This window comes from Coturnix japonica, chromosome 9 (assembly GCF_001577835.2).
Source record: "Coturnix japonica isolate 7356 chromosome 9, Coturnix japonica 2.1, whole genome shotgun sequence".
NCBI classification, from domain to species: domain Eukaryota; kingdom Metazoa; phylum Chordata; class Aves; order Galliformes; family Phasianidae; genus Coturnix; species Coturnix japonica.
This window is the reverse complement of record NC_029524.1, coordinates 8,588,312-8,609,335: the sequence shown is the minus strand read 5'-3', so window position 1 is coordinate 8,609,335 and position 21,024 is coordinate 8,588,312. Positions and strand designations below refer to the sequence as shown.

General features: G+C 37.9%; 1 protein-coding gene across 9 annotated transcripts in view; it reads right to left on the bottom strand.

Annotated features, from left to right (window-relative positions):
- ZBTB38 (zinc finger and BTB domain containing 38) overlaps positions 1 to 21,024 on the bottom strand; it is a 62,577-nt gene that overhangs the window by 19,577 nt on the left and 21,976 nt on the right. For 7 of the 9 annotated variants that reach the window (XR_004308298.1, XM_032446464.1, XM_032446458.1 and 4 more), the window contains 2 exons: positions 20,069 to 20,161; positions 15,415 to 15,520 (listed from right to left, as the gene is read on the bottom strand). The gene's annotated coding sequence lies outside the window, so the exon portion shown is untranslated. Of the gene's footprint in view, positions 1 to 1,186; positions 1,238 to 2,124; positions 2,706 to 15,414; positions 15,521 to 20,068; positions 20,162 to 21,024 lie in introns of those variants that run through there. The other 2 variants (XM_032446459.1, XM_032446460.1) reach the window with 2 other exon arrangements.

Genomic DNA, 21,024 nt, shown 5'->3' with positions numbered 1-21,024 from the left:
TTTATTAGCATTCCCATAGCTGAACTCAGCAAAGGTGGAAGGAGGTTTAAACACTCCTCTGTTTCTCTATGTTTCTCTGCTAATCAATGTTTCAGTGATATTTTTCTATTGGTAATAATGAAACTATCACTTCACATGCACACAGTGCAAACTTTGACCTACAAGCAAGACACCAGAAAAGGAAACTAGGGTACGTTTCTGGAAACAACCACTGCAAAGCAGGAATAAAATGGCTTTTTCTTTGTACAGCTTCATAAACACGGCATCGTTTAATAAATGATAGCCGTGTGGAAACAGAACAAGATCAGATTCCCACTTAGGACTGCAAAGAAACTTAACTGTGAAATTACCATTTGCATTGTGGTATTGCTATGAAAGAGAATAACATTTTACATCTCCACTATTGCATCTTTTAGAAGGGTTTGGTTGCCAAGGAAACTGGTTCTGGCCCAGTATTAATCTGAAACAAATATATTACAGAAGTTGGTGCAAGTAGTGCAGTACTCAGAATTGATTTTATTCTTAATGCTCAACGTCAGGTTTTTGCACCTAAGGCTGTTCAGCTTTTCTTTCAGAACCTTTTTTTTTCTGTGAAGTAAAACACACTTCAGTGAGCCGACACACAGTGTGAGCTGACAGGGCCATCGATATCAATCTCTCTGTATAAAGTCCTTCTACCTTAAAATAAAAAGGAATACTGCAGGTTTGTGTCTGTAGCCAACACTGCAAAAATAAGCATTGGACACATTAATCGCTATTTAATATTTCGCACAAAACGCAGAAAACCGCTTGCAGCAATTGGAATGTTTTTCATTTTTCTTATCTACCTCCATTTTTATTTGTGCCTTTTCAGTGCATGCTGAGTGATGGTTACAATCAGCTTTAAAACAGGATTGAATCAATGGGGTTTTCAAAAATTCTTTTGTTGCAGAAGCGTTGCCACGCCCTTAGTACATACGATTCTTTTAACAGGCACGATTGCTCCACTTTCACAATAGATTTTTTTAAAAGCAGATAAAAACAATCGTCATGCCAATATCCGAAGCCAACAGTTTGACACTGTTGTTTTCATTAACAATTTAGTACTTAAAAAAAAAACAACATCCAAAAGCCACATTCCAAAGCCCATTTCATGTTCTTGCAACGCTGCCGAAGAAATCAGTAAAACATGCAAATCTCAACCTACCTGCGTGTATCACTTAGTGCAGTGGCAGCAGGGCAGTGCACCCAGCCATTCCTATCAAAAGCGATGGAGAGAAATTCTATTCTTGGTCTTCTTGATAATTTTTTTTTTTTTAGAAGCAGTTGTCAAAAAAACCAGATGGGAAGCAGCTTGAATAGAGCGTGGTCAGGAGAACTGACTTTATCAATAGGGAAAGCAGGAGTGGGGGGAAAAAAAAAATGTCCTCATCCAAGGGTTTCCGAAACTGCAACGCAAGGTTGTTGTTGTTTTTTTTTCTCCTCCTCGGAGTGTTCAGAGCTGGAAGCTGACCACTGCAAAGGCCACTTGTCACATTTACTGAAAATCAGCCTATTGATATCACAGCTGAAAATATAAACTCGACAACCAAAGCCCATTGCACAACGTGGACTGCGTAAGAGTTAAAAATAGATTCGACGTGCCTCCTACCTGCATAATAAATATGTAAGTTTCAAGTGCTTTAATTCGATATTCACATTAATTAACAATACAATATACATTATTTAAACTACAGTAAACGCAAGAAGAAAAAGGGTGACACCATCTGGAAGCACGGTTTGTTTCTTTTTTTTTTTCTTTCTGTTTTCTTTTTTTTTTCCCCCTTTCCACGGGCTAATAATGTAGTTTGAACGTGATGACAAGCTAACAGCTCACCACATTGCAAAAGAAAAAGAATTCTTAAGGTGATGCTCAAATATCTAAGCCTGTAATGAAGCACAAGCCAGTCTTCACTACTGCATGATTTGGCACACAGACCATTTAACATACTCACATTTGAGATACTAGGCACGGTATAATGAATTCAATACACAGCATGCACACAGCACAAGCAACGTTAATCCTGCCTGCCATTTTAGGCTCGCAGGAGTAAGATACATACTGCAGCACAGCTCTGGTAAGGGAGGAGGCAAGGGACAGCTCACCTTAAATGCAGTATCTGATTAATGTTGTAAGTGACATTGCGTATCAGCTACAGAGTCTTGGTTCAACTGGGTGGGAGGGAACAAAGAAAATTGTCATCAACTGGTGATGCAAGATGAGCTCCAGTCACTAACACTGTTAGCAAACTCCAAATTCTACAGTGATACAGTAGTAGGCAATTCAAACTCTTATCAAAATCTGCCTGTGCAGTGGCTGAGTCCGCCTGCCGAGGAAAACAAAACGATCTTCTTGCTTATTGGAGAAAGGCTGGATTGACTACGGTGGCGTCCTCTCGATGCAGAAAGATGTCGTATTGCACATACTAAATCCCGGAAGCTGTGCTTTCCTAGCTTTCAGGTTTCAGAATTAAAAAGTAAAAAGACTGCGATAGAAAAATATCATAACTAAAGATGCAACGTTCATTAAAATAAAACACTCTTTTTTCCTTTCTGCTTTTTTCTCTTTTGCAGTCCATCAAAATCCTGAGCAGTATTGACAAACCACACGAGCACAGGGTCTGCCTGCAAGATCAGCTGTCTGTGTCTACGCTACACCCTGTTAACCACAAGCAGTGTGAGAGCTAAAAATATCTGCAATGCAGAAATGGTAGGTGCTGTGGTACACAGTTCGGATCAATTATAGAAATATTGTTCTACCCTCCCATCTAACCAAAAAAAAAATTGGTGCTAATTTCCTTCAAACATTATCTGTCAGACCTAAAAAAAAAAGCATAAGTATACTGACCTAGATAGCACTAAGAAGACTTAAGCAGCATACAAGCACACTCGCTGTCAAAGCAAGGAAAACGAAACAATGATTGTCTAATCAAACTGAAAGCAGCAACTTACTACCGCAGTCCGAATTCCAAGATGCTACACACAGTGTGCGCACATCTCATGTTATTGGGAGATGCAAAGCTCCTTTGTTTTTTTTTCCCTCAGAGGCTTTTCTTAGCTACGGTTGCACAATGACATTCTGACATCATGGAGGTCAGTACAGCTACTAAAGTGCTCTCGTTGTCTTTAAGGAAAAATAATTCTGAAATATTGGACTGCAGCTGCAAAAATAAAAATGATTTTAAAAATCTGGTCTCATTCTTCACATCTTTCCATTGCCTTCTGAGATTAATGGCACACGCGCGTTGTTCTGCTGCATATGTTTAATTGCTGTCATCCTCTGCAGAGACTGTAATTGTGGGAATGAGATTTGTATAGATTGCAAGTGGTTTTTTTTTAAAAAAAGGCTGATTTCCTGGAATAATTCCAAACACAACAGAATATTTCATACATGTATGGAAAAAAATGCAGAGCAAATAGCAATAAGAAAAATTGAAGACTGCTTATCAGAATTTTTTAATATCCCTAATAAATAAAACTGTTTTTATTTGCACTGTCGCTGTATCTCCAAAGGGAGAATGAGAGCATCGTGCCACAGTTTATTCTGACCTGAATTATTTTCCCAGAGGAGTAAAGCATCGTTTAAGGTAAAACAAACCATAAGATCTGTTAATAGCGCAAATTACCCCCCACTCTCCACCTTCAGTGCCTTCTCACAGCTTCCTTCCCTGCAGCCCAAACACCGCCAGCCAATATCCAATACACTGCCAGAACAGTGAACATGACACTTTGCTCTGAAAATACATCAGTGAAATATTTCTTAGGTGACTACTTTTGAATGTATATATAAGTGAATATAAATGTTTTCTGCTCAGCACTGGAATAAATAGATACTTGAGAGGCCGAATATGTACACAGAAGCACTATTTTTTCATTAGACCTGCCAATACAACTAGGAAAGCGAGGCACCAGATTTTCAAGGTTTCTTAGGAATCTTAAGTATTCTATGATGAATTTTCTAAAACAGCGCCTGTTTTTTGACAGTGAAAGCTGCTATCAAGCATTGCATTAAATAAGGAAAGGTTGCAAAGCAACAACAAAAGATCACGGTATGAACGTACTGGATTTGAAACAGCTTCTTGTAAAAAACAGTCAATTTTTTCCCCCTCTTTTTCAGTGATTTTATAGGTAGATGTTTGGAGATTCTTCTCTGGGAAATTATTTGGCATTTTGTTCCTTTTCATTTTACAGGCTGGGAAGGAGATGATCCGAGCAGTCAGTGCTTTAAAATATTCAGAATCCCCTTCCATAAATAGCACATCTGTCACACAGAAAGGGAACCCAGCCAGCAGAAAGGGAGAGCAGACCGACCAAAACAACTGCTATTCCGATACATGATTTCAAAATTAGTCAGGATTTTTGCCATCGTGTATTTGGATATTTTTGTTTGGAGCTTTTAAAATTAATAGATGTCTGATTATACACGTTCCAGTGTAATAGAAACTTTAAATTTAAGAGATTATTATGCACAGATTAATTTTGAGGATTTTTGTTAATGTTAATCTCTTTCTCCACTATATATCATTGGGCCTGTCACGTTCTGTTTGAAACCATGGGAGAGCTCCTAGAAACCTGCGGAAGGAAAAATTCAGGTCTTCTTAGCAGTATGTTAAGTTTACCATATTACAACATGGGAACCAAGTGCTAGGTTTCCTTAAAGGTAATGATTTGCTGCAAAGGACAGATTTGAGCAGCATCTCCTCATTCTCTCAGAAAAACACTGTTCCACCAGACACACAGCGAGGCATTTTGGGTTGTGATTCAGGGAGTAGCAAAAGCTTGCCAGTAGCGAACACAGCAAAGGAATAAACATCTCACACTGAACAGAGGAATGAGCTTGTCCAAATCTTTATGCACACCTCTTACTTCAATGGGCTATTTCTAGTTCTTAGTAATAACCTTCCAAGCTTCGACTTGCAAGAATTTTGCTTCAGATTAAACATAATTTCAGTTCAGAAAACAGATTCTAGACCCTTCTACAGCCGCACCCTGCATAACTTGGTAAGTCAATCTAAAACACTGCACTTCCATGTTGCACACAGTAGGCCCAGGTTTTCAAGGTGGACATGTATTCACACTGTATTTTTTCTCAGTCAGAAGCTTGGATGTAAGATCCAGCCTGATTTGTGACCAAAGTGAATAGTCCCAAAATGAGGCACTGGTTTTCCTGATTCTTGACTTCAGAATTCCCTGCCTCTGCTGAGCCAGGAGCATGTCAGCCCATGCCATGAGCTTGTGTCAGTCCTTTATTCGATCAGCTTAAAGAGGCTATTTCAAGTATCCTCACTGGATATCACAGGCCCATTTCCACTGTAAAGCTTCCTACATGTAAATATGCTTCCTCTATTTATCACCACTCTAGGGCAACAACATCTAATCTCTCCTTACATATGACAGCTTGCCTAAATTGGTGAGGAATTAGGGGTCGCAGTGTCACTTTGTATTACAGTCTCCAATTTGTGGTTTACAGTTTCTCAGATGAAAGGTCTTAATCCCCCAGATAGATTATCTGGGGAGCAGAAGCAAAACTCCAGGAAACTGAACTGATTTTAGTCTGCCAGTACCAAGACACTGTGTCATCCTGTGCAAACACAAGAGGCCAATTTGGCAGACTGAGAACTCTGCCAAGGACAAACCTTGTAGAAATAAGTATCCAGAAGACTAGAAGACTTTGAGGGGGAAAAAAATTAAATAAATAACACAGTTTTAAATGGGTCAGCTTAATTCTGCTTTTGTTCAACAAGGACCTATGCTGGACCAAAAGTGTAAATTGTCCCTCTAGCTATAGAGGACAGCTGGATTTGAGATTTATGCTCAATATAGAAATGAATGAACAGCCACATGCACAGGCACTTTTTATTTTAAACTGTCTGTCAAATAAATGAGCAACACAGAAAACAAAGGATAGAATTAATCCCATCTCAAGAAACTGTAGTCAACTGCTCTGTGATACCATCCCTGCAAAGCAGTGACAACGGGACATGAAGCACAGCTGGGAATGCAGGGTGGGAGTTTCCAAAAGTGCATACCGGTACTGTCCACAGCCTTTCAATAAACCTGCTCTTGGAATGGCTATTTCAGCCCCTTAATTTAGCACTATCAATTACATTTGTCTCTTCATTCTACTAGTACCACTGAAACAAACAAACAAGAAAAAAACTCCCAGCTGATGAATACTCAGTTCAAAATTAATTTGAAAAATACCCCTTGGATCCTGAAGTAAATTCTCTGACCTAACACACTTAGAAAAGCACCCACATTCTTTCCTGCTGGAAATGCCTTCCCCTCCAAAAAGCTACTGCTTGATACACGACTTAGAAGATATTGTCCTAATTACTGAAACCTCCGCTAATTGCTGTTGAACTGCAGGAAACAAGGGTGAGAATGGAAGGGCTGATTATGGAACCTGAAGTATGCCTTTATAGAACCAAAGGCAAGCAATCTGTGTAAGCATGTAGCAAAAACTGCCTCAAGACTAAATGCTGACTGAATCATTTGATTGCTGACAGTTCACCCAGACTGACACAATTACTTCTGTGTCTCTATATTGCTAGACAAGTTCTTCCTTTACTTGTTGGGACAAATAATAGCAATAATAATAATGATAATAATGATAATAATAATAATAATAATAATAATCATCATCATCATCATCATCATCATCATCATCATCATCAACATCATCAATTGTTCTTAGTTACTCCCTTACATGCTTTACAGACCTCCATTTTTAATTGCCATTATTGGCCACATAAAAAAGCCATTGGAAATTGCAGTTACGTGACCAAGGCAGAAGTCAATTCAGACTCCTGCTACCTCCTGCTAAGGTGGGCATGTTTTTCAGCACTGCTGAATTAAGTGCAGAGCAGTGTTAGAAGGCAACTGCTCTTAAAAAAAAAGAAAGAGAGAAAGAAAGAGAAATACAAAAATAGCAAATATCTGAGTATTATTAAGTATATTCTGATCTATTGCATTGTATCAGTGTGTTACAAATCTATATGCATTATGAAAAAAATATGGATTTACCTAAACTGAAGTATCAGAAACAAGTTGTCTATTAAATATATAGCGGTGCTTCATATACTTCTTCAGAAGCACTTCTAACAGCCGCTTGCAATGTAGTACTCTATAAACTATAAAATCATCATTAAGAATTAGAACACCTGGGATTCACTGTGTGACTGAAGGCGAGCGTTTTATTTAAAACTAAAAAAACAAAGAATCTGCGGCAGTGACTATACAGATATTTACACTCACCTTTACAGGTTGTATTTTTGTATACTGTGTAATCCAGCTCTCAGAATGGCTTGCAATAACAAGTGGCTTTGTCTTACTTTTTCTCTGAACAGTTTTAACTACCTCTATTGATGAGCCTGGTCTCTCCCTCTAATTATACCCCCTAAGATCCTATTTGCTTTCTGAACTGCTGCCAGACACAATGCCAAAGGTTTCATATTTCTGTCTTGTACCACTCCTGACAATTTACCTGATTAACAAATTTGGATGTTGCTTTTCTAATCTGTTCATATTAAGTTTGTTTTTCTCTGTATTAAACAGTGTGAATTGCTTGACAGCCCTAAGAACAGCTTTCCTGTGCTTCTCTTGAGCACAGCGAGTGTTCACATCACCCCTTTTTACTCCTCTAATTTGCCCTTTCTTTTGGAGAGCTAATAAACTCAAACAATTTGATGTTGAAAGATGCTTCTTTTTCACCAGTCACACAAAATCCTGGATACAGATACAGACATTTTATCTAAGTCATTCTTATGTCTGCTGGACTGTAGGCTAGGGCAGAAACAATTGGGCTGTTTGTTTTTTCCCCATGAAGTCTGAGCAGGGGCTGATTGGCTGGTTTTGGTCAGCTAAAGAAAGAATGATTTGGAAATTCCAGAAACAGTGCTTAGCATTTGATAAAATCAAGTGTCAAAGAGTAGGACAGAGAAATCTCACATCCCCTATGTATGGATGTTTATAGATGACCGTCTCACAACTCCAGGAAGTAAAAATATACGTAGAACCAAAGCAACAAAGAAAATCAATTTAAAGCTTACTTTCTCAAGCTCAGCTACTCATTACATTGCTAAGTTTGGGCTGCTCACTGTCACTAGTAGATCTGTTCAAACCCTTTATCCCCATTTCTGTGGCTTGCTCCTTCTTCATCTGCTCCTGACGAATTAGAAGGGAGTTGTTATATCAGTCTGATGTCTCAGAACTAATTATTTGCCATTTTTGCCTAATTAAGGAGCTTGCTCAAAGTTATAGTTCTGCTTATAACTTCCAGATGTACTGCTTATCTATGACAAATATCCTTCCTGACCACAAGACTTCTATAATAAGAGCAACATCCTTGAAATAAGGACACAAACCTTGTACTGGTATAATCCTATGAATATGTAGTAGGCAACAGATGTATTAGATGGGCGTGTATTCAAAATTTTCTCATATTAATAGAAGAAGACTTGGGGCTCTTGATTTGTGAAGATGTCCCACCTTGTGCCCTGCACAGAAATAAAGCAATATCTCTTCGCTAAACATTTGACTTTTCAATGTGTTTTGGAGATTTTAGAATCAGCAGCAGGCCTTCCCATTAATTACCTGGGATGTGAAACCAAAACCCCAGTGTTAACAATAAATTCCAGGCTGATCATTTCCTGCCATGGTGTAGCTTGAGATTTGTCTACAGCCACTCGCTTACACTGCCATCACTGCTACAGTTAAGAACTAACTGTACTCCCAGCAGGAGAGGTACTTGATCTTAAGAACGCTGTTCTACAAATTGCGGGTTGTTGATGTCTAAACTAGTTCAGCCTGAACTGAGATCACTGTAGATGAGGCTCTGTTTTAAAAAGTGTTCTGTCCTAGATCACTTACGAAGTTATATCATTTATCTTCACACACTCTGCCATGCTTCAGAACTGAAAATGTGCCTTTGAAAGTAATAGTCAGTCAGGAAAAGGAATGGACACACTCTAAGAGAGAGCTGTATCCCAAGGAATTTCGATTAAATTTTAGGAATAAAGCTAGTGAGCAACTCGGCACTAGGGTGAGGAGGGCATTTTTTAGAGTGCAGTTGTATAAAAGGCTGTATTAACAATAATAATACTTCTTCACAGCATTTTTTATTTAACTGTCTTAGAGATCATCACAGACATTAACTGGGCTTAACTACATTCTGCACTAGATTAGCATTATTATGATAATATTATGGATGGAAAAGAAAAAGACAGAGCTCCTGATTCACTCAGGAACAGAACCCAGAGCTTTGTGCTCAACTTTCTAATCCCAACCAAGAAGAACTGTTATCAGACAAATGAAAATGAGACATCAGACAGAAAAATTATAAAAGGCTTTTAAAATCATATTGTAATTCCAATAAGGAAGTGCTTATCAGACAAGGAAATGAAGTTGCTGTGGACTAACAAGAGCTAATTGTTTTTACTCTATATGTTTAAATCCTCACTGGACCTTTGCAGTATCATTCATAATCACCGGGTATTTATTACTGGTTACATTGATTTACTCATCTGCAAATCTAAAAGTGGAGAATATTTTACATAATGGCCATTAGAACTGGATCGATCATCTTCATTATTAACCCTGTTTATGACTTAAAAGAAAAGGATGGAATAACTGCATCTACTTTTGCCTAAAACACTGAAAGTGATATGGAAAAAAAGGCATAACAGTTGAGATAATAGAAGTGTCTCTCTTCAAGTACCATTCCAATCTCTATCATATATGGTTTGGATTTTTTGTTGTGGTTTTTTGTTCAGCAGTTTTAAATAATAAGAGTTTGGCCTGCCTTTCCTCAGTGAATTCCTGTAAAATGCTTAATTGGTCACTCATTAATCTTAATCTATCTTAATCTGATTTAGTATAGCCCACAAGATGTACAACAGCTTCTTCTTTGCAAAGCATCAGAGACTATTCCAGACAAAAATAATCCTTAATCTTTCTTCTGCCCTTGATACCATTCATCACTTCCTCCTCACACTGGCAGCTTGTTTCATGTGCCTTCTCAGCTCTGCTGTCTCTTAAGCTGTCCTTTCACTGTTCCAAATATGTCCCTAGTAGTTGATAAATTCTGTAATTTCAGAAGTTTCTAAAATCCTGCAATCTTTATGCAATATATCTTGCTAGTGCTAAAGTTATTTTAATTAAGTTCCTCATGGATCCTTCAAAATTAATGGCAGAAGAAGGCAAATGTTCTCTTACAAATATCAAAAAATGCATAATGAGTAATTTTTAAAATGCTCTTTTTCCTACAACATACTGAATAAAATTGTCATTGCCATTTTCAGTCTTCATAGATCTTCTTAAGGGCTTCTTGCTTATACTAAATATACCTCTTATTTGCTGGGCAGTTCTGGCTTTTTCAGTTCTATAAAAATTTTACTGCCTTCCTCATTTAGTAAAACTTACATTTGCATAACGTAAGAGCTGAATAGCAGAGTCATGAAGCAGAATCAGAGTACTCAGCTCCAATGCAAGCTTCCTTTGTGTACCTAAATCGAGGTCAGTAAAGAACATTTGAATGATCAAGAGTATGGCTTCCTCTCCCCTTTTGACAGTCTCTATCTTTCCCGCTACAAGAACAGTCTGTAGTGATTTTTCCTTGCAGATTTCTTTAATGGATCAAAGATTTCGGCGGTTGCCTTCTGAATGTTTCTCATTCAGATATGTGCCCAGTCATGACATTACTGAATCAGTTTTCTTAGCTATGTAGCTCTGCTAGATGATCCACAGGTGCAGCCGTGGGTGTACTTACATTTGCCCAGTCATACTAGAGAATATTCACTGTCTCAAAGAGAGTATTCTGAAGAAGAAACATTAAAATAAAGAGAATAAAGGTGGCACAAAGAAGAAAAAAAGAGAAAAGAAAATGATGTGGGTTTCTAAAATTATTATTAGAACTTCCTTTTTCTTTCTATAATTGGTGTAATAACTTAGCAATGAAATTCATATTAGCAGTCAAGTTGTTTTAGACAATAGTCTTGGCGTTCCAAACCACACCAACAAAGTAGAACAATCCAAGCAAAACATATTCACAAAATCTTTTGCCAGCATTGTGCTTGACTGTTGTGCTAGAAGCATCTAACACTGAGTGTAAATCTGTTTTGGAAAGTAATCACACAAGCTCAACTCTTCTTTAGTCAGTTTAAAATACGTTTTCTTTCATAAAATAAATTTCAGTCTGCTAACTCACGGCAAACTCAGCTAAGTCAGTACGGCCCTACTATGAGTTCAACTGAAGCTCTAGGCCTACGAAGAGACCATAGTACTCAATGTGCTTATGAATACAGAAAAATACACGTATCCCCAAAAGTTATTGCCACTTGATATAAAGACATTCAGAGAAAATACTCATGGTATCAACTATGCCTGCTTTACTTCAGAGGAGGAACACTAAAAATTAAGATATACATATAAGAACATGTTTTTGCAATGTTTTAAAATTTGGAAAACGAATCCCATGATTATAGTTATTGCTGGAAGATGTCACCTCCATGGAACAGAACAGGCCAGATTTACTGGTCTATTAAACTGCTGTCTATTCTGAGTCCTATTTAGATCCATGGACTGTTTTTAATCAGTATGTGTAAAATCCGACAGCCTACTTTCACATGTGTGCAAAACAGTCTTGTCAGAGAGAGCTCCTTAGAACTTGTGCTGAAAAGTCTGCAGAATAATAGAACATCTGTAGTAAAGGCAAGCTTGAAGATATACCCAACAGTCATCATTCTGAAACTCTCTGAAGAAACTGTCAGAAGACATCGTCCCCATTAACAAAATACAACCACACCATAACCAGCAGTAACTATCATGCTCCACCAAAGGGAAAGGATCAGAACAAGATCAGTCAGTTTATGTGTCTCTTTTTCTACACAGCATGCAGTTTTCAGACATTTTAAGCCTGTGGCTGCTCACTGTATAAAAGCAAGATGGCTGCCTACAGTCTTTGAGCTTCTCTGCAGCTACTAAATGGAGCCCTGTGTGGACAAATGCAGAGGAAGAACAGCAAGAAAAGAGCTAGAAGTGTAAAAACACAACAAAGCAAAATTAGCAATTTTAGAACTCACATATGGAATATGGGAGAAAAGTCAGAAATTAGTTACATCCCTCACTAGGATTTGCCTACTGGCAAAAATTCCCATTGGCATTACCACCTACTTTCATTAGGAGGAGCTCTATTGGAAAAAAAAAGGATTAGAGTCTTCTGCAATGCTTAGAATCTTGTTAAATACAACACGCTGAGCAGAACTGGTTGAAAAAGTCCATGGTTACATTAGCTTATTATTACTTAATGATTGAACTATGAAAAATGAGCTACAGCCTAAAGGTTTGTCAGCTGAAATTCAGTTGTAAACTTCTTTAAAAAATACTAGAACTCCTACACAAATAACAGCCACCATTAATTTTCACCGGAGACTGAACATATGACTGTCTGCTCCTACAGTTATAAGCCCAAAGTGGGAGCCATAGGAAGGGAAAACTGAGAACTGCTTCCTGGAATCTAGGATGAATGAGGCTCCTTGCCAAAGGAAGCACACACACGTGAACAAGACACTCAGAAGAAATAACCCTTCAATCACTCAACTCTTGTTGACAAAATTCTGTAGAGATGGCAGTTTGCACCACTGCTCAAGTTTCAGATTGCGGTTTTTCTAAATCTGGTGCTTTGTTTGCAGTGATGGTGAACTGCAAATCTTCAGCAGTTACACTACACTCAGGATGGACTGTGACACACTGCGCTCCCCCAGCATGCAGAGAACACTTCATCAGTTTGGACTTTCCCCACCTCTCTACAGCAGCACTCTCCTTCTCTCCTCTTGCAACACTGCATAACAGAATAACATAAGAAAAGCAGCAGTGATGTCTGCATGCATACAAACCTCAGGCTGTGGCCTCAGCTACCATTCTCTCTGTTTATGCTGTACGGTCAGGCAATTTTTTTCCTCTTTTTCCTCATCATAACTTAAACTCGGGGCTCATTCCAAATGGCAAAGTGGAAATTATCAGCTGGCTTTAGGTTTCAACTCTATGCAAATTGTGCTCTGCTTACAATATTAAACCAGTGCAAGTCCCAGACAGAAGACATCTGCCTGATCACAGAAGAAATTGGCAAGTGGTTACGTTTTACTTCCTCAATTTTTTGTAATTTAAATTTCAGTGGAGAACTTCATTGGTTCACATAAACTCACTGCTAAATAAGCAGTTTTCATCCTTCAGCTGTTTGTTAGATGTGCAAATGCAAGATCACATACACAAGGCCAGTGCTTTCAAATTTAAATGTCACAAATTAAGCATTTAGCTATGTAGCAAATCACACAGTAATTCAGTAGTTACTGAAATTTTATCCTGAAGTGCAGTGCAATTTTTTTTTTCTCTTCATAGAATTCCATAGGATTATGGAATCCTTTTCTAAGAAGAACAGTAGCTTTTATTTCTAAAAAATATTTATTTTTCACATAATTTTTATTTTTCAGAAGTGTACATAAAAGTTAAAAGCAAGCATACCCGAAAAGATTACATGTTAAAAGCCAAGTGGGCCCCAGATTTGATTTCCTTTAGTATTTTAATTATTTAAAAACTGGTAATTCAATTTCTGATGTATATAATCAGCCAACACAAATACAGATAACACAGCTGAGGGTCTTGTGGTGGTGGAAAGACTACTTTGCACAGGGCTTAATAAGACTATAAAAGTAAATACGAAAAAGTGCAGTGAAAAATACTGCCAAATACTACACAGGAGTTAATTTAGGGTGCATTTACAAACGTTAAGAGTTGTGCATGTGGCTTATGCTTGCATAGCTGTGAACAAACAAGCACTTACAAATGTCCTAGTGTGTGCTTTCAACCAGAGGATGTTCTTCTGCCAGTGGATCGGGTCATTACAAAGTACACAGACACCTAGTTAAAGTAATGAGTTTATCTTTACTTACATTTAAAGCAATAAAATAATAAGTAAAATTATACACCAAGAATAAAACAAAAGAAGTCAATGCACCTTAACCATTACTACATAAGATTAACTACAGTGACAAGGAAAGATGCATCACCACCTGCCCTGATACTTCACCACCCAGATCTGCAGTTGCTGTGGAGCCCCAGTTGCAGCAAGGATTTGTAGAACCTTTCCTTACAGCTGGGAGGTCCTAACACAGCGCATTCATTTGTAGGTGAGGACTCCAAAGTCACTGCAAGGGGGTCCACCTTTTATACAGTTGAATAAACAAGGTTGCACAATTTCAAGTGCAGAAACATCTGATTCCATCCAAGGCCTAGCTAGGGCTCTAGGAAGAACCAAAGGAGTTTTTCTTTCTATCTTTATGGGGAATGGAAATATGTGGGCTTTAACCGCATATTTCTCAACAAGGTCAGATGTCTGGTGTCATGGCCTTGCAACAAGGCCTTTTGTTCAGGCTTTACTACCTCTATCAGTCCTTCGACCTAGATAAAGCACAGTCTTCACAGTATATCCTGTTAAATATAATCTTAGACATAGGCATGAGACAAAAAGGCCTCTTTTTTTGTGCCTCAGTTAACTTCTACTCGTTAGTCATGGCTATGATTTACACTCCTTTTAAAACATGTCTAATTAGTTGCATAAAACAGGGAATTAAACATCAAACAAAAATAAAAACAGTGGCTGTGCAAAGAAGAAAGCAAAGTGCATGCTTAACCCATGGCCCCCTGGCAGCCATAAAGACACATCCAGTTCCCAAACTTTCCACATCTGGGTAAGTACATGCGCTAGCTTTCTCACTTCTTTTATTATTTGTTTTACCACTTTTCCATTGCCATCCATTTGTAGGTAACAATAGGATCCATCTGATGTTCTGCAAACTCCCCCTTCTTCTACCAACAAATAACAAAAAAACACATGCTGCTGAAAAATCTCATTTCTCATTTGAATGAATCGGTCTGCCAGAAGTCCAAGAGCCACAGATGTTTGATTAGCTCTTATTTCTAAGACAGTGGAGGATCTCCCAGTTGTCAGGAAAAGTTCCACAAATCTTCACTGCAACTGGGGATCCCAGCAACTGAGGATCTGGATGATGGTAGAGGTTAGGGCAATTGGTGATGCATCTTTCTTAATCACTGTAGTTAATCTTATGTAGTAATGGTTAGGTGCGCTGCCTCTTTTGTTTTATTCTTGGTGTATCATTTCATGCACTATTTAATACTTCAAATGTAAGGAGACTTACTTCTTTAACTTGGTGTCTGTGTCCTTCCTGCTGACTCTGTCCATTGGCAGAAAAAACATCCAGATTATTGAATTGTTAGTAATTTCTTAGCATATGCCAAAACAAAGCTGTCATCATTACCCATGCTTACCTGTGCAGGCTAGCATACATTATAGCCTAGACTTCCTTAGCAATGTTCCCTTACCTTTTGTGATGTTGAAGACACCATTCTTTAAACTGGCTAAACAGAGCATCACAGTAATTTCTCAGCAGTTGGAATCACTTGATACAACAAGCCAGTATATCTGCACCTGAAGAATTTGTACAAACAAATAAATAAATAACAATTTTCACTGTTCATTTTGAAGGATTTTAGAATTCAGCTATAAAACTGACACGTTCACAAAATGATTGCAGTTCACTAAAACCTTCATAAAACTTCCTTGTTCTAAATGAAATGGTCCTTTCTCAAACACCAAATAATGGATATTTTTACAAACACTGAAAGCAATTCTGATACCACTGCAAGTTGACTTTACATTTGGAAAAGCTGGATCCCAGCTCATTTTATTTACCCATCTAAGTACAGTTGCCTGCAGCTACATTCTCCTCTATTCTCTATAACCATCACTTTTCCTACAAGCCAGTGAAATAAAGCTTTCATTTATTTTAAAATAAAACTCTATTTTAGTTCCCTTTTGACAGATCTGCAGCATTTTCACATGCCTTCTCATACTCAGTCCTCCACCTGATCTTGGTTCATAGTGAGTTAAATAAATGCACAGTCATAGTAACAAGAAAGCTGTTAACCAGTTCAGCTTCCCTCAAGTTCCAGTCAATGTCACGGTAACACTTTGTGCAGCAGTATCTGAGGCTTTCTTGCTTGTTTTTCAGTGCTGGCGTGAGTTTATTTTTTGAGGTGGAAGAGCAAGAGTTTGACACCTGGGATCAGCCACCTAACAGTAAAATGAACAGTTGCTCTGTCATTATTGTGATGTGGTCAGTAAATGAATTAAGCCTTTGCCTACTGGTTTGCAGATCTTTGTTTTGCAGACTGTAAACCACAAAACTGAAGCATTATGCAAACAACAGAACAAAAAAAAGGCTGATTAAATTTAAAACAGTATTATCAGGATATCTTCCAACAGCTATTATTATAAAAAAGTAGTAGAAGACTGAAACTCATTTGTAGTCCAAGAATAATGATAGTTTTTATGACCCTTTTATTTGAGCTGTTAAAGTGGCCAGCATGTTTTCCTTTTCTGCAGAAAAAGCATAATTAAGTGATGATTGAACAAACTAAAATTGAAACAATCCCAGCAAACAAATTAAAACAAATTCCAACAATCCTAGCAAAGGTTTCCGGTACACTTAGGTAAGAAGGTTCTTTTTTTATTATGTCTTCTGGTCTTTCTTGTATGCCTTCCCTTAGTAACAGACAGCTTTAGGCTTTGTAATAACACAGGCACTAGTGATGACGTAGTGTTTCACTGAGTAATCACTGAATATTGCAAAGGACTGCACAATCATGACACTGGTCAAGTACCATCAAAGGCACAGTTCTCTTCCCACTTGCACCCTGTACCCCAAAGATCTCCTAAACTACAAAATGTGGAGTTCTCCTTCAAGTGCTTGTACTGTGTAACAGATGGCACCAGTCACAGACGTGGAACAGCAGAGGATTTTATGGCACATGAGAAAATACTGAATGACTCTTCATTTCATAGTATTTTCAGACTACTTTTTGTATTAGCAACGCATTTGAAATAACAAAAATGAAATCAACTGTATGAAGGGATGGTTTTACTACATTTTCTATATATGGTAATACAGAGTATTTTCCTTCTGATGAATTACTGTACTCATGATTTGTAAAGCCAGCTTCCAGGTCCAATAACAGAAAACAAAACAAAGATATACTTTGCACAGTGAGCTTGATGCTATTTCTCCCCCTAACCACAAGCACAGTTAACAGCTACTCACAATAAGAGGTCTTTGGCTGCACACATTTGTTATCTGATTTTATTGAAACCTTTAAATTTGCTGTATTGGTTCTCATGGTTAGAAGAGTATCATAGAAGAACCTGTAAAGTATATTGTCCTCCCATTCCCCCATTTTAATTCCCCAGCTTTTATTGCTGAGCACAATATCATATAGTACGGAACATCTTTTTTGGTCAGTTGGGATCAGCTGTCCTGGCTATTCCCCAGGTTCCTCACCAGCAGGGCAGAGTGAGAATCAGGAAAGACTTTGACATTGTAAGCCCGGTTCAGCACTAACTAGAATGCTTCTTTGTTGCCAACATTGTTTTGGTCACAAATCCAAAGCACTGCACCTTACAGACTCCTGTGATGAAAATTACATCTATGCCAGCCAAAACCAGTGCTGGAGTGAAATAAGCCTGAAATACAATAACCGAAATAGCTAAAATATATTGGTCTCCAAAACCTTAACTCTAGAATCTTTCAGAAGTACTGCATTTACTAAATAACTAAGGTATATTCATTATAGTATTTATCTAGCACTGAGTATGACATAAACTACCCTGAATGTTTGCTGGCTTTACAACATCCAAGCAGTTGGTATTTCTGAATGTTTATGATTTTTTACGTTAATTTATTTTTGTCAGCGGGGTGTGATTTTTCACTTAAAGACAAACTGCCAATTTTGCAAACTGGACACTGTTTTTCTTATCAACATAAAAATATAACACGTGGGAAAAATATGCAGTAAGTCTTTGAAAGTATTCTGCTGTAAGCATCTGTTCTCTGTTGATGATTAGCTGTCTTGGGATGGGTCTTGTATTTCTGGTATTTTCAGTGCCTCCCCCAGTGTTTTCTTATTTTTATTTAAATGCAGGTGCTGAAGTGTTTTAACTTACAAAATGGATGTCCTTGAAATAATCTGTAGTTAATTTTGTGCTTGATTTTCAGACATCTTCACTGAATGCTTCTTGTATTTACTCATGACTGAAGAAGACTGAAATTAATACTTGAAAATACAAGACCAACCAAAAGAAGCATTTCAGAAGCATCACTGCAAACAATCAGTGTCGGCTTTTCCTATGAGAGCATCCGTTAAGCTAGAACTTAGGCACACAAATACAGTTTAAGCATTCCCAAAGCAGTAAGATAACCTGAGAGTCTGCTTTCAGAAGTCTGACAGTAACTGTGCACATGCTTTCATTTTGCTCATAGCTTGATGCTGCTGAAGTGTCAGCCATAAGATACCACAAACATGTTTCCTGGCTAACACAGCTGCTTCTGAGAACACAGCGGCCTAATCTTTATTACATGTAAAGACAGACTTCTGTCCTTTGTAAGATAACAAACAAAGGTACTAGGTATAATTTCTGAGCTGATAAAACCATGTAGCTAGATTTTACATAATTAGTCAGTAGCAGAATACTTCTGTATATGTACGGTAAATATAGGGATGGGGCACAGTCAGCATCTCCGTACTGAATGGGAATGGTGCAAGAAGGTAACGTAATCTCCACAATACATGTGATCTTTGAGAACATGGAGATAATGTAAACATGCTGTGAAATGTTCTACATGCGCTGCAAAAAGTTTGGGTGAAAACACACAGTACAGGAAATTTATTTTTATAAATATAGTGGGGACAGACATTGCAGGAGTCCTTGCTTTTTGCATTGAGGGAAACCAATAAATATATATGTATATATATACACAGCAGGCACTCCATCTTCCATTTACTGCATAGAGGAATGATCTCATTTAAAGTATAGACTAAGTATGCAGAAAGCTTCTATTGCTCTTGCTAGAATAGGCAGAATAGAATGTAAAATTAAGCCACTGCTTCCTGTGGTTATCAGGGGCACTAGAAAGTCAACTTTATATGCATAAATAACTATATATATGCTTTGCTTAGTCATTTGCTCATCAGTTGGTCCTTTCCTATGTATAGGCAAAATGAAACAGTAGTTTAAGTTTCTTATCTGCAGTTTAGATCTGTGTGCTCATTTAGATGAATACGCAGGCGTGTTGTAAAATTTCAGTTTATGAATTTTCACAGCTCTTGTAATGGAACTGCAGGGTCTGTTCATGTCAGCCTCCTCCTCCAACACACTCATGTACGGCTTCAAGCCCACTGCAAGCAGCAGCTGTACACAGCCTTCAATAATACTATCTTAAAATGTAATGCTCTGGATTACTGTGTTAATGAGAATCCCTGCTAGTAGCTGGGGCATATTGCACACAACTGTGCTGCTCTGATACACTTCCAGTGAAAAGAACAGATACATTCATTGTCCAATTTTTTATCAGTATTTTGGAAGGAAACTATCAGTATCTCAATAGTTTTTGGGTTTCCAATATGTTTGCTTGGATTCCTGACTGAAAATTGTATAAAAATCCTTATTCTACCAGGTAGAATACAAAAAAAAGCATTCTTTTTCTGTCAGTATTTTTAATGGCATGAATATCTGTCCCCAGCTTCACTAGCTCAAAGACAAATCTTCAAAACTTGTTCAAAATTTTCTTAGAAAATCACAAAAATGTTTAGAAACAAACCATCTTTCATAACACAATATTAAATAATGTGAGACAATATAGGGAAAAGAATACCCAGTGGGAAAGAGGTTGAGTGATTTTTACAATGTCACAGCATTCAGTAAGGTACACATAGATAAGGAAGATGAAAGATGTGATTGAGCAAGCACACCTCTGGAATCAGCACTATCCATTCTTATTAGTCAGCTCTTTGCATCATATCTGAGATTGGATCTTTGCTACTGTTTGTTTGTTTGTTTGTTTTTTCCCCAGGGAAGAACACCTTCCAAGTGATGTAGAAATAACGACATACAAATAGCAAGAAAACTGAAGAATTAACTCACCTTTAATGAAAAATTCCTCCCTGGGATTCTCATCATCAATTTCCAGAATTTCAAATGCACACAGGATGGATGTGGCAGAAAAATATAAATGGCCTGGAAGACGTACATGAATCAGCCTTAGAATCTTTATACATTATTGACAAACTTAGTGTCAAGTCCTAGATTGACAATGAAGTAGATGTCTATGAAAGTCCTGAAAAGCCAGCTGCCCTGCTTTGTTCATGTTCACTGCCAGTGGCAACTGTGCACTCAGTACAGAAAGACAGCAACTAACAGGGATATCTGGCCCAGAACATTTTGTGTACAGCACAAGGGCACTGTGTAAGACATGCATGCCATCTTCTCCAAGTTGCCCTAGAAAGCTCCTCCTTTGCACTACCTACCAGAAATTTGCAAACAAAATTTCCTTTTGCTGGTTCCTCTAACTAAGCATATCTTGTGGCTATCTGTATGCTCAACAAAAGCTGAATCTAACTTACACTGCTACAGCACAGTGCATGTTGCTGACATTTCTCACACCGTCCTTGTGGCCTGGAAGGGGTTGCATCATGCTTTCAGCCAGACACCAGAACTCTGGTCAGGTTTGGGTACTCTTTGACATTACAGTGAATTAGGGTAATAAAATTATTTCGATTGATGGAACAGATTTCCAGTTCTAAAGATATCTCAGGAACAAGATTGTTACTACTTTAAAGAAAAAAAACAATGCAACACACTGCTTATCATCACGAGCTAGGTGTGCAATTATTAGTACCCTACCTATCAACAAGGTAAGGGCAGAGATGATGGGGGTCCTATGTCTGTCATGCTCTTGTTCAACTGATTGTCAGGATGCCGTTATTTCAAAATGCCTGATATTAGTGGCAGTGAGTAAAGACTGCAGTGCTGGTGAGAAGTGTGACACCATGAAGCTGCCTTTCAGCAAGATCCTCCAAGCAGCTGCTACAGACATTAAA